At 43.6% G+C, this 13468-nt stretch overlaps 1 non-coding gene across 1 annotated transcript; it reads right to left on the minus strand.

The window, feature by feature from the left end:
• Positions 1 to 12534: 12534 nt before the first annotated feature.
• TRNAT-GGU (transfer RNA threonine (anticodon GGU)) lies at positions 12535 to 12607 on the minus strand. Its single transcript has one exon. It is a non-coding gene; the product is annotated as a tRNA-Thr (tRNA).
• Positions 12608 to 13468: the final 861 nt, after the last annotated feature.

A 13468-nucleotide genomic window follows, 5' to 3' on the forward strand; every position in this document is an offset into this window, starting at 1 on the left:
TGTTGGCCTTGAAGAGGGAGGACAGAGCCATAAGCCAAGGGATGCACACAGCCTCGAGAACCTGGAAAATGCAAAGAAATAGATTCTTCCCCAGAGCCTCCAGATGGAGGGGAACCTCATGGACTCACATTCGTCTTCTGACCTCTGGAACTGTGGGAAAATAAATTTGTGTTGTTTCCAACCACTTAGTTTGTAGCAACTTGTTACAGCAATAATGGGAAGCAAGAACTTCTGGTATCTACCCATTAGATGCCAGTAATACCCCACCCCAAGTTGGGATAACCAAAAATGTCAGCAGACATTATAGCCAAATGTCGCCTGGGGAGCAGAATTGCTCCCTGATTGCTACCACCAGGTGTGGCTTCAGGTGGGCACACAGTCAGCTGGGCGTGCAGAGCTGGGCGATGTAGACCACAAGTCATGTTCATTGTCACTCCTTTCTGCTCCCTCACCCCAGGGGGATTCACGCCTGGGTACTCAGAGCGTGTGGCTGGGCGGCTTGAGAATCTTTACTGAGTGTGACAGCTTGCCCTGCTGGGTCCCTGCCTCTCTGCACAGGGATGACAGCTGCTCTCTGTGGCAGCCTTTTCCTGTGGGTCAGACTCCTCTGCCTGAATGACCAATTGCCTCCGCGCTGGGCAGGGAGGACTTCTTTCCATCTGAGCCACAGTAGTGAAGTCTCAGCTGGTTCCAAGCAACAGAAATGGACTCTGGCTACTACAAGGAAGATCAGTCATTGACTGTTAGGATGGTAGGGGCTATCACGGAAGGAAGGGAGAGTTGTTTAGGGAGGGAAATACCGGCAAAGCTCTGGAGAGCTCGGTAGCAGGTGGAATTCATGGTTGACTTCTCGAGTTCTGCCATGAATGTGCCTCAATTCCCAGACTCAGTTTCCAAGTTTCAAAATCCCAGGGGGAGAAAATCTTAGTGCTTGGGTTGAATAGATCAACCAGATGAGACATGAAGGTGGACCTGCCCAAGGTCACACAGCCCTAACAGCAGAGCTGGGCACCCCCTCCTGACTTCCGGACTCGGTCATTTCCCATACCATGGTACTAGAGTCTTTGGGGAGATCAAATTGCCCAAAGAGAGCTAGACAAGAGCTCCTACGCCAAGGAAAGTTCTTTACAAGGCTGCTGAAATGCCACCTGAACTGGAAAATGTGGACAAACACTAGCTTTTTATCTTCTTCTTCTTCTTTTTTTTCCTACCCGGTATTGGGCATCTGGATGCTTTTAAATATCCAGAAGTGACATGCGTTTCACTGACATATTTGAAATTAGTTATAATAGAGTTTGGGAGAGGAGTTATTATGCTTCTCAGCAGAGTGGAATTTTAAAAACTTCTCCACCATTTTCAACAATTTCTGATTCTTACCCAAGTTCTCTGGGATCCTTTGGTAATTGGCACAGCCTGGCTGAATATTCAGTTTCAAATGCCCTTTCTGGGCTTGCTTTGGGCTAGGACTGAATTCTGCCCTATAGGCCTCTTTTTAAATAAACATGACCATCTCAATAGGTTTAAGTTTAGTTTTAATCCACCAGTCAGTATAGATTTATTATGTAAAAATTTAAAAACACAGATATGTCAAATAAAATATTAAAAATCACCTAGAAGCTTAACTACATTAAAAATCTGCTCACATTTTGCTCTATTCTATGTTCTTCCAGCCTCTTTTTCTTAAATTTTATGCCTTATGAAAAACTGGGATTATACCACATCTTCTGTTTTATTGGCTTTGTTCATTTAATTATCAAAACATCTTTCAGGGTGGGAAGGGATAAATTGGGAGTTTGAGATTTGCAGATACTAACTACTATATATAATATAGATAAATAACAAGTTTCTACTGTAGAGCACAGGAAACTCTATTCCATATCTTGCAGTAACCTATAATGAAAAAGAATATGAAAACGGATATATGTATGTATATGTATGACTGAACTATTTTGCTGTACACCAGAAATGGACACAGCATTGTAAGCTGACTATACGCCAAAAAAAAAAAAAATCTTTCAGTGGCTTTAAATACATGTTGATTGCACTTTCTAGTAGTTTAAAAATATTCCATTTTACAGTTATACCACAATCAATTTAACTTACCCATTATGGAAAGAACATCTTTGTTTTGATCCTGTTGAAAGGTTTGTGATGTCTGCAAGACTGCAGGATAAATCAACCCATGACTTAGGTTTCATAATTTCATGAACTGTCATGCTTCCTGTTTATTTCATTTTGGAATTTTTGCGGGGCAGGGTATGTTCATTTGGAGGGTTAGTTATGACATCCCTGTGTGAGACAAGATGCTCCCTGTGGTGTTAGGGGAGGAACATGCTCTTTCCTTAGGTCTCCTCTATGCATTTGGGCTCCCATTCAGCCTTCTCTGAAAGGCGTGGCCTGTGAAGAAAGATGGATCATCTTATATAAACATGCATTTCCCGATGCTGACTTATCCCACCTGACTACTTATGGGGTAGAAAATGAGTCAATTACTCCAGCCAAGGGACAATGCTTTGTACATATGTCATTTCCTGGAACCCTCAAAACAATCCATAAGAAGTCCCATTTTTCTTCATTCATGTGAAAAAAATTTTATTGAGCATCTAGTATGTGCTAAGTGTAATAGGGAAGAACAGAGCTGACTCCATATTGGATCCGTTTCTTTTACTTTAACCTTTGTATTCTATTGCTTTTGCTGCAAGTAATCACTAAAGGGATGTTGCCTGTAGCTTAAAGTATGCATGATGGCCCATCTCCCATGCCTAAGGGTTAAGCTAAAACACCTTCGTTTAGCTCACAGGGAACATCCTGACCAGACCCACCCATGAATGCCTACAGGAAAGAAGAAATTAACACATCCCCTCAGGAGTCTGGTGGGAACCGGGGAGTATTTGCAACAATGTACTTCCTTTTTAATGTTACCTCCTTACCTCCTCCTCTTTGTTCTATAAAAGAAACTAGCATCCAAACCTGGGCAAGATGGTTCTTTGGGACACCAGTCCACCATCTTCTGAGTCTGCTGGCTTTCCAAATAAAGTCACTCTTCCTTGCCCTAACACCTCACCTCTTAATTTATTGACCTGTCATGTGGCGAGCAGTAGGGGCTTGCACTCAGGAACATAAGCAGTGTACCAGACAGTGGAAACGTATACGGCCAACTTCGGGGCATGCCAGCATGAAGTCTTTTTTCTTTCTTTCTCCCTTCCTTCCTCCCTCCCTCCCTCTCTCCCTCTCTCCCTCTCTCTCTCTCTCTCTTTCTTTCTTCCTTCCTTCCTTCCTTCCTTCCTTCCTTCCTTCCTTCCTTCCTTCCTTCCTTCTCTTTCTTTCTTTCTTTCTTTCTTTCTTTCTTTCTTTCTTTCTTTCTTTCTTTCTTTCTTTCTTTCTTTCCTTCTTTCCTTCTTTCCTTCTTTCCTTCTTTCCTTCTCTCTCTCTCTCTCTCTCTTTTTCTTCTTTCTTTCTTTCTCTCCTGGTGATCAGGTCCAATTCCTCTCACTCTAAACCTGGGGTTTGGGAGTATGCAGACCTTGGACACCCATACCAGCTGCATCATATTGAGCAATGATCACTCTTTGTTTACATTCTTTGTGCCTATTTTCATATTATATTAATAAAATTCAATGGGATCATCTGTGTAAGGCACGTAGCCTATAGGAAGTGGTTCAATGTGCATTGGCCATTATTATTATCAACATTGTTACCATCATATTTCACAGAAAGTCTTGCATGTCAAGTAGAGGAAGTGTATCACCTGCTCATTTATTTTCCCGAGCAGTTGATGAAGAAAGGGGAATTAACTAGCCCAAAGAATGTGCAAGGCTATAGGAAGAGGCCATTGGCTGACTCTCTGGGTTTAATTCAGCCATCATTTTGGAATGGAGCCGATTCATGTGGAGTGTGAAAGGAACATGCTGCTTATTGATAATTAGTCGGTTTTAATGAGTTATCACATGTTAATAACAGCTCAAGTGCAATATATTTTCACAGCCTTCAGAGATGTTCAAGATGTTTGCTGGGTTCTCACTTCTAGGAGGTTTACGTGGGTGTTAGAAGTTCATCCCAGGAGGGCCAGATAGGCTGCTTCCATCTCCATGGATCCTGAGAAAAAAAGTTTCAACGGTGGCTGCAGCACAACTGTACTCAGGATGAGTAATACGCATACCATGTCGACTGGGATGGACGCTGGACTTTTCTAAGGGGGCAGTGGCATCTCTTTACCAGTGGGAGATATTCCTTCTTGTCTCAAACAATTATGACAATAAAACAATTTAGAAAGGGGAAAAAAATAGCCCGAACTGGAAACAGGGTAAATTTCTATCCACAGAGTACTTGCTAAATGCACCTTAGAATATCCATACAACAAAATGCAACGTAGCCATTAAAAAGGATAAGGCAGATCGGTCTAGAATGTTGTCCAAGAGAAACAAAGTGGGAGAAAAGCTGCAGAACAGTCACTCGGGTCTGATTTGATGTATAGAAAGAGAAAAGAAGGAAGGAAGTGGGGAAGGCGTGGCAGAGGTAAATAAAGGGGAAAAGGGAGTGAGGAAGAAGAGGAGAGAGAGAGAGAGAGAGAGAAGGAGATGGAAAGAGAAAGGGGTAGAAGAGAAGTATCTTTCCTTTGCAGAGGCACCAGTTGCTCCAGAAACCATGAGAACGAAGGCAGATTTTTATGGCAGGTATAAAAGGGGTATGTGCGGTGGTTTTACACGGCACCATGTGGAAAGACTGAGTCCTTGCCTGTCCTCCACTGGGAGAGCAGGTTCCCAGCATTGAATTAATCGTCCTCTGTGGTTCAGTATACATCGTGAGCATTGACTATCCGTAGCCCTCTCATTGGTTTTTTATAACAGGATAGATACGCATCCTTATTGCGATCAGGTCAGTCAATATTTTTCAGTTCTATGAGATACACTTTATAATCACCAATACCCATTTTAAGAGTATAGACTAATAAGATTTAACAATGAGGATACAGAACATTTCTATCACCACAATGATTCCTTCGCTCCTCTTCCCACATAATTCTTAACCTCCACCCCTGGTCCCGGGGAACCACTGATCTATCCCTATCACAATACATTATATTTTTCTTTCCTAGAGTTTCCTGCAAATGCAATCATGTGGTATGTACTCCTGGGTTAGGTGTCTTTCGTTCAGAATAATGCTTTGACTGCTCACCTGTGTTCTTGTGTGTATCAGCACTTCTTTTCTGTTTTCAAATTTTGGCTGAGTCATATTTGATTTTACAAATATGAAACAAAATGTTTATCCATCCATCTCTCGAAGAAGATTTTATTCGGGGAAAATATCTGTCACCAAAAAGCTTGAAAATCACATTTTTAGCTTGATTCCACATTCTTGAGAGTGATGGAGAACTCAATTTACACCATCATTTTTAGTGCGAAAGCAGGTCATATGTTAAGAGATTAGGTGATATGATGACTGAAGGTTCTTGTGACCTGATTGTGAAAACATTAGGTGGCAGGTGTCCTACTGTGGTGGCCTCTTGTTACCCTCACCTCCTGGTGTTTGTGCCCTTGTGAAACATCCTCCCCTATAGGGTGGGCTGGACTTACTGACTTACTTGTAATTAATTGAATATGGCAGAAGTGATGGGCTGTCATTTCTGAGATTAAGTTATTAAAAAACTATTACTTCTCTCTTGGATGCTCTGACTTAGATTTTTTTTTGTCCTGTAGGAAGCCAGCTGCTGTATCATGAATCAGTCCTGTGGAGAGGTCCATGTGGTGAGGGGTCAAAGCCCACCAACTGTCACGTAAAGGTGCCTGGAAGAAGAGCCCCCAGTTGAACCTTCAAATGGGACCATGGAGTCTGACAGCTTAACTGCAGTTTCATGAGAGATCTTGAGCCAGAGGCATCCAGAAAAGTTAAACCCAGAATCCTGATCCACAAAACCTGTGAGATAATAACTGTTTATTGTTTTCAGTTGTTAAGTTTGGGGGTCACTTGTTAGGCAGCAATAGGTGACTAATACATACAATACAGGAAAATGTGGGATGAGGGGATGGCCATGTCCCAGGTCTCAACTGAGTCTCTGGGGTGTGCCTCACCAAGTGTGGGTCCTTGGCTTGGCTCAGGAAAGAATTCAAGCGTGAGCCACAGTTGAGTAAAGGTAGATTTATTCAGAGAGATACACACTCCATAGACAGAGTGCAGGCTGTCTCAGGAAGCAAGAGAAAAGCCATGAGGTATGGGGTTGGGTGCTCAGTTTAAAGTAAGATACACCCTCCATAGGCAGAGTGCGGGCCGTCTCACTCAGAAGGGAGAGCGGGCGACAAGGTGTAGGGGGCTGTTAGCTTTTACGGGCTTGGTAACTTCATATGCTAACAAGTGGGAGGGTTATTCCAACTACTTTGGGGAAGGGGCTGGAATTCCTAGGAATTGAGCCACTGCCCACTTTTTGACCTTTTATGGTCAGCCTTGGCCCTGTCCTGTTGCCCATGCATGTGCCATTTTGTATGCTAATGTATTACAATGAGTGTATAATGAAGCTCGAGGTTTACTGGAAGTCAAATCTCCCGCCGTCTTGGACCTCAAGGTCTATTGAGAGTTGAATCTCCACCATCTTGGTGTTAATTGCTGTGTCATTCCTTGAATGGCTGTGCCCTGCACCTCTTCCTTCCTGTCTCACATACAAGAATACATTGTTATTATTATTATTCGTATCACTACCGTGAACTTTACTCCTCCCTGTTTCAACCCCAGGTTTAGCGGAGCCCTGGGGATGCATTATAGAAATAACCACCATGTACTGATCGTGGAGCCAGGCACCTTGCCAAGCACTTACTTTCATTTCCTCACTTGATCCTCACAACAACTCTATGAGAGGGAATGGTAATTATCCCTCTTTTACTGACCAGGAAAGCAAATGTCAGCGAGGCAGAGGGCTTTAAGATAATTAGAGTCATAGGGGAAGGAGCTGGGGTTTGCATCCAGGCAGTCTGAGCCCAGTGTCCCAGGTCTTGACCATCATTACACCACCCTGATGCCTCGGAGACCCGCATCCCCTAGCCATCCACACGTGGTCATGGCTCCACCCTTCTCCTTAGCTCCACTCTTGCCTCTTCTTTTCTGTACTCTCCCCCTTTCAACCCTGGCCTGCCTCCCATCTCACCCACTCACAGACCAACTTCCATCAAAGACATCAGATCTAAGTGCCTAGACGGGGACCGTGTACATTTCTTACATTGTCCCTCCAATCCACTCCCTTCCTGACGTCCTCCTCATCTCAGCATCTGTTCTCCTGTAGTCAAACAGAAATGTAAAGGGTTTCTTTCTAGCCCTTCCCCATCTCAGAAATTTTAAAAAGTCCCCAAACACAGTGAATATTAATTATATTTGAAAGATAAATAAAGCAGTGACTACATCACCCACTTACTTAGAGACGCACCTCAGGTCTGGAAACAGGCTTGCTCTTTTGCTTCAAATTTGTGTTTGAATTCTAGCTCTGCTGCTCCTTGGCTGTGAGATCCCGGACATGGGACTTAACATTTCTTATCTCTAAAATGGGTACAACAATTCTTATGTCAGAGGATTAAGTGAGATAATATATATTAATGTAATAAATATATATATATATATGCCTGGCACAATATAATTACTCCTTTTATGATTGTTGGTGTTGCTGCTTAATTCTTACATGTAGCTTCTCCGGTGTCTTCTCCCAGAGTGTGGGGGCTCTTCTATGAAGGAGACTGTCTCCACCCCTGGATCATCTCGGGGACAGATGATTCTATGATACCATCTGCCTTATTTCCTCTTTCTCTCTGTCACGGTGTAAAAAGGCAGGACGGTGCAGAGGTCCAAGAGTCTTGTCTATGCAGTCAGAGAACCTGGGTGCAGACTCTAGCTCTTCTGCTGGTGAACCAAATGACCTTGGACAAATTAGGAGCATCCCCAGGCCCACTGGGAACGTGAGGATAATAATAGCTCCAGCCTCGTGGCGCTGCGGCGAAGGTTAACTGAGATAACTAGTGCGTGTAAGATGCTTCGCGTGGTGCTGGCACGTAGTGACAGCCCAGCAACCGTATGCTCTTCTTCTTCTAGGAGTAGACGGAGGATGCCGAGGCCTGAGGCCACCCCTCTTCCAGCTTTTAAAGTCCAGGTGTTTAGTATTAAACGTTTTGCAAGCACCTGCAGGGACTTCGCTTTCCTGCTGCACTTCGGACAGCAGTGGCCCATTTGGATCAGTGGAAGGTTCTCTTCCCCCTTGTCCCTCCTCCTCCAGGGATCTTCTTTTTACACAGTGGGCTTCTATTCATGGATCATCTGCCAGAGACATGGACCAAGAATTCTCACTCTTTACAGATTTTCTTGCCTTCATGGTCCTGTTCTGGGCTGTCACCCTGCCGCCCTCCCTCCCCTCCAGCCCTCAGCAGCTGGCAGGAAATGCTTATAGAAGAAGCTTTTCTTTCTCTTTTTAATGGCCTCCTAGGCTGCACCCTCCCAAATGAGAACCTTGTTAACCAGAAAGACTCCAGGCTACTGATTTATATTCCAGTCATACCGAGAGAAAAAAAAAATTACAAAGGGAGAAAGAAAATGCCAACGAATCCATGGACTGGTTCCAACGCCCTCTCTGATGAGGAGTGTGTATGTCTATTTATGCACTGGGTGCCAGGGGACGTCTTCCAGATTTTAGTATTTGACCTATTGTCCTTGGATCATGTGGATTCTTTGTATCTCTTATGAGTCTGTTGAAAACAAGAGTAAAAATTCCATACTCCCGCTGTTTAAACAAGAGCTTTGTTACTTTCAAATAATAAAGGCACTTGTTTCAACAGAAGTGCTGGTATCTCAGTGAAGATGGCATCCAAGCTCACGGTGGCTTCAAAGGTGACTAAGGGCTCCCCTTCTGTCACCCCGCACAGACACTGACGGGCCAGCATCCCCCCAGGTAGTCATGCAAGGACCATGAAACATACAGGGAAAAAGCCTTAGGGGTCGGAATTCTAGCCGATGATTCAGCGAAGGCTCCCAGGGGGAGGAAGTGCATTTGGAACTGGGCTTAGAGAATGCAGGCTGTCCCCCAAAATTTGTTCCCCTTTACTTCCACAGTAGTAGAATCCCTAATTTTTAGCTGGGTCTTCACTGCGCCTGCCACACACACAGAATAAAGACTACAGTTCTTTGGAAAACTGCTTGTAACAATGGCTACAATGACTCCCCTTCCTGTAGGCATATATCGTCTTGCAATGTGACTTCGTAAACTCTTCTGTTTAGCGATTGAGTCTCTGTCCCCACTCCAATCCAGGCCAGACCTGTGACTTGCTTTGGTCAATACAATGTAATGGAAGTGGTGTTGTGTCAGTTTCAGGCGCAGGCCTCCACAGGCCTTGCACACTTTCATCCAACCCCTTGGACTTCTGCTTAAGCCATCCTGTGCACAAGCCCGAGCTAACCTGCTGGAGGACAGCAGCCCACTTGGATCGGAGACACACTGTCCTAGCTGAGGTCATCCAAGACCAGCCAGCCGGTCAGCCAGACCAGCTAAGTGTAGGCTTATGAGTGGACTAGATGTGTTCTTTTAGCTCCAACCCTGGGCTCTGTTTCCTGCACTCAGTCATGCTGGTTCTGCACCTTTTGTAAAAGAATGTGGCCTGTAGCCTGAAATATACAGGGTAGCCCATTCTCAAGGAGGGAGTGAAGATTTGGAAAATAAAATTCAATCTATCACACCACCCAAAGAAATCGTACAAATACGTCTGAATAGTTTCACTATTTTTTTTTCAAGAAATCTTTTGTTTCTTGTTAGATTTAATGTAAGGCATCGCATTTATTTTTGTTTAAAACTTTACTTAAAAAATTACATATGCATACATGGTAAGAGCTTTAAAAAGCAGTGCTAAAAAAAAAGGAGTACTAAAAGACATAACAGATGAAATAAGGCTGGCCCCCCTTTCCCTCCACAGAGGCAAATTCTGTTTTTTTTTTTTTATATTTTCTGTGTGTACAACCAAATATTTGCATACATTTAAAAAAATACAAAATGGCATCCTACCATGCTTGTTCCCCGGCGCCATCCTTTTTTTCCTATTTAACAGCATATTTTAGAGGTAATTCCATTTCAGTTTAGCTAGAACTGTCTCATTCTGTTTCACTGTTACATTGCTTTCCATTGTGAGGCTGTGCCATAATTTATTTAATCAGAGCCATGTTGAAAGGCATTTGGATTGTTTCCAATCCTTTGCTACTGTAACCAAGGCTGCATTAAACATCCTGGAACATCAATCTTTACGCCCATGTGTGAGTCTATCAGTAGGTTAAACCTCTAAACAGAAATTGCTAGACTGAGGGATACGCATCTTAAAGTTTGATGGATATTGACCCTCTGTTTCTAAAAAGAAAGATAGATTCTTTCCAGCACGTCTACAGATCTTTGTTTCTCCTGTCTTCTGATTCTTGTCCCACGGTGTTAGTTGGGGCTGAAGCAATGGAATAAAGTAGCTCAAAACTTCTTCCTCTAGGATGTCTGGAGAAACTTTGAGTTTTCTTTGAATCTTGGCACGTGGTCCCTGATTTGAAGAAGAACTGGGCACTGCTGTTGTAACCTAAAGCATCCCTTTCATGAGGGCACTGGAGAAGCACTAGATGATTTCGCAAACATGTGTTACTGAAGAGCTCCGTGGTGCGAGTGGAATGATTTATATCCCTGCGAGACCCCAGTAAAAAAAATGCGCACAATACCCTTTAATTTGATCTGCTTTCCCTGTAGCACCTACATATTTAGGGCAAATAGAAAATAGTTCTGATTTACAATCTCTATAAAAATTTTAAACAACCTAATAGGATGTTTGATCATGAAATTGCCTGAAATAAAGCTGGCCCGAGTCAGCCACATTTCTTCGAAATGGCCTGTAACTTCAAAGCAAACCCCCAAACATGGACTTTTTTTTTTTTTTCCTGCTAATAACAGTCTGATTAATAAAAGAATGATTTTTTTTTTACTGATCCTCGGCAGCTGTGTCCCAGTGCCTTTGTTCAATAAAGGTAGAGATAATAACTGTCAGTGGAAAGAAAATGTGCTGAGATTCCCACGAGAAGGGGTAGGAACAGATCTTTTATTAAATCGTATCAAATTGTGTTTCTTGTTTACTTTTTTCATTTTGTAAGTCACAGTCCTATCTGCTAGTCTTTATAAACCCTGCCTCGCGTTTGTCAAAAAAGACTTGGAGGCTTGGTGTTCTTGAGGTTAAATGCTGCATGATCAATCGTGGTGATAAATTTCACATAATTAACTGCCGTAATGGCATTTCTGAGTCTGTTGCTCTGTTTTACCCCTGCTGGCATCATCTGAGGACTGGTTGACTTCTGAATGTGTTCGCAGATGTTCTAAGGATGCCTAGAGAAAGAGCAGTGGGAAAGTAGAGTGGCTCTCTGGAGTTTTCACCTGTCCACAGACTCGTGCCCCAGGGCAGGTGGCTCAGGTGGGCCTGATCTATTCCTCGTGCTAGAGGTGTGCATGTGACCCAGACCTGGCCAATCGAAACATCGTCACTCAGGTTGGACCAAGCAGAGGCAGTGAGAATCCTGGGACTTTTACTACAACGACTGGGGTAGAGGACACTTTCTGATTGGAATTCTTAGAAGAATAAGCTAGAAAACTGTTTCGGGTTATCTTTCCTCTCCATGGGAAGCACACTCTTGAAGGAAGACAAGACAGAGAAAAACAGGCAAGAAATGGGGGAAGACAGATTCTTGGTAAAACCACTTAAATGCTTGAATCGAGCTCTGCCTGAAGTCCTACCCATCAATTAGGCAAGCTGATCAATTTTATTTGTTTATTTATTTATTTTTGCTTAAATCAGTTTCAGTTGGGTTTCTGCCACTTGCCGCCAACAGGGGCTTAAACACTTCTGTTTTCCAGCTTTCAGTAGAGTTCCATGCACAGGAGAGTGTGCTCAGCACCAACATTACTCATATCCGAGGTAATGATGTGGTATCAGCTCTCTTTCCTTCTGCCGTCAGTGGTCACTTCGGGATGATGGACAGTCTTCAGGCTGGAGCGACTGCTCTAGTCCACAGCTCAGCAGAGGGTCTCAGCCCAGCAGATCTCCTGTCTTTTCAAGGATTCCCATTGCTAGAATTAGGCATAGCTGTCCCACATCCATGCTCTGAAGCTGTGGTATTCGCCTGTGCTCTGCCCTGTCCTCTCTACCTTGCCCAGTACTTCAGTGGTTCCTCATGAATGAAGTTGTACTTCTCTCTGCCCCAGGGAGAGTCCCGCCTGAGATTTCCAGGCAGTCAGCTATTAGCATCTTCTCCCAGCTTTGGACCGCTGAGATCTTGGGTCCCTTTCTAGCTCTTCCTTTGCCTTGCTCCAATTGGGTAATGGCCTTATTTGTGGGAGAAGAGACGACATGGACCGGGATAAGGGCTAATGGACTAACATTTATAGTGAGTCTTCTGCATATCAAATGCTGTGCTTGGCTTACATACACTCCTACGGTCTTGTGTTTCCATAACATTTTTTTGATTTGCTTTCTTTTTTATTTAAAAAAAATTTTTTTTCCTTAATGGAGGCACTGGGAGTTGAACCCAGGACCTCATGCTCACCAAGCATGTGCCCAACCACTGAACTATACGCCCCACCCCCTCCTATAACACAAGGTCATTGTCTACTCCATACTTTTTATGGTCTGGACACTGTGCTAAGTGTCTTATCAAGTAGTATCTAACTTAATCCTTATAAAATCAGGGGAAAGACATTATTATCTCCATGGATAAGCTGAGACTCAGGAAGGTGCAGTCATTTCCCCAGTGTCCTACAATGAGGAAGCAGGGGAACAAGATTTCAACGCAGCCTGAACGGCTCTGAGTCTAGTTTTCCTCCTTCCTGCACCAGCACTTGTGCTGTAACTGCTTGTCTGAGCCTCTCTCTCGCCCATGAACTTCCTGACCTCGTGCACTCGGTGTTATCTTTGATCCCCAGTCCTCACCCTAGGGCCTTGCATAGGGTCGGTTCTCAAGAACTGTTTCCCAAAAAAGGAATCTTTACAACAACTTTGTAAGATGAGTATTTTCTTTCCATTTGCACATGAGCAAATTTAAACTGAGGAAGGTTAAGGAACTTCCCCGAGGCCAGGAACTAGCTGGCATTCATAAAGTTATAATCCTATAATCCTGAAATTTCCTCTTTCAATTGAGAATTGAGAAAGACATAAGTTGAAGAGGGGAGTCTTTGGCATTTTCGTACATTTCGATGTAGGTGGGTTAATGAATGTTATCTTAGGCTGGATTACCGTGCAGAAAACAGCATAGACATTTGTGTGGGAGGAAGCTGCATTTGTGTTACTGAATCTGTTCTTTATAGGCAGGACCTTGCTTAACGGCGCCGGACAAAGCTCACGTGAAGATCACCCCGGTGGGGAAATCTTTTATGGAAACGGAAATGACTGGTTTAGGAATCTGAATTGTAATTTTTTACATCTTTTGGTCTCCGGTTTCTTGA

This window comes from Camelus bactrianus, chromosome 18 (genome assembly GCF_048773025.1).
Source record: "Camelus bactrianus isolate YW-2024 breed Bactrian camel chromosome 18, ASM4877302v1, whole genome shotgun sequence".
NCBI lineage: Eukaryota > Metazoa > Chordata > Mammalia > Artiodactyla > Camelidae > Camelus > Camelus bactrianus.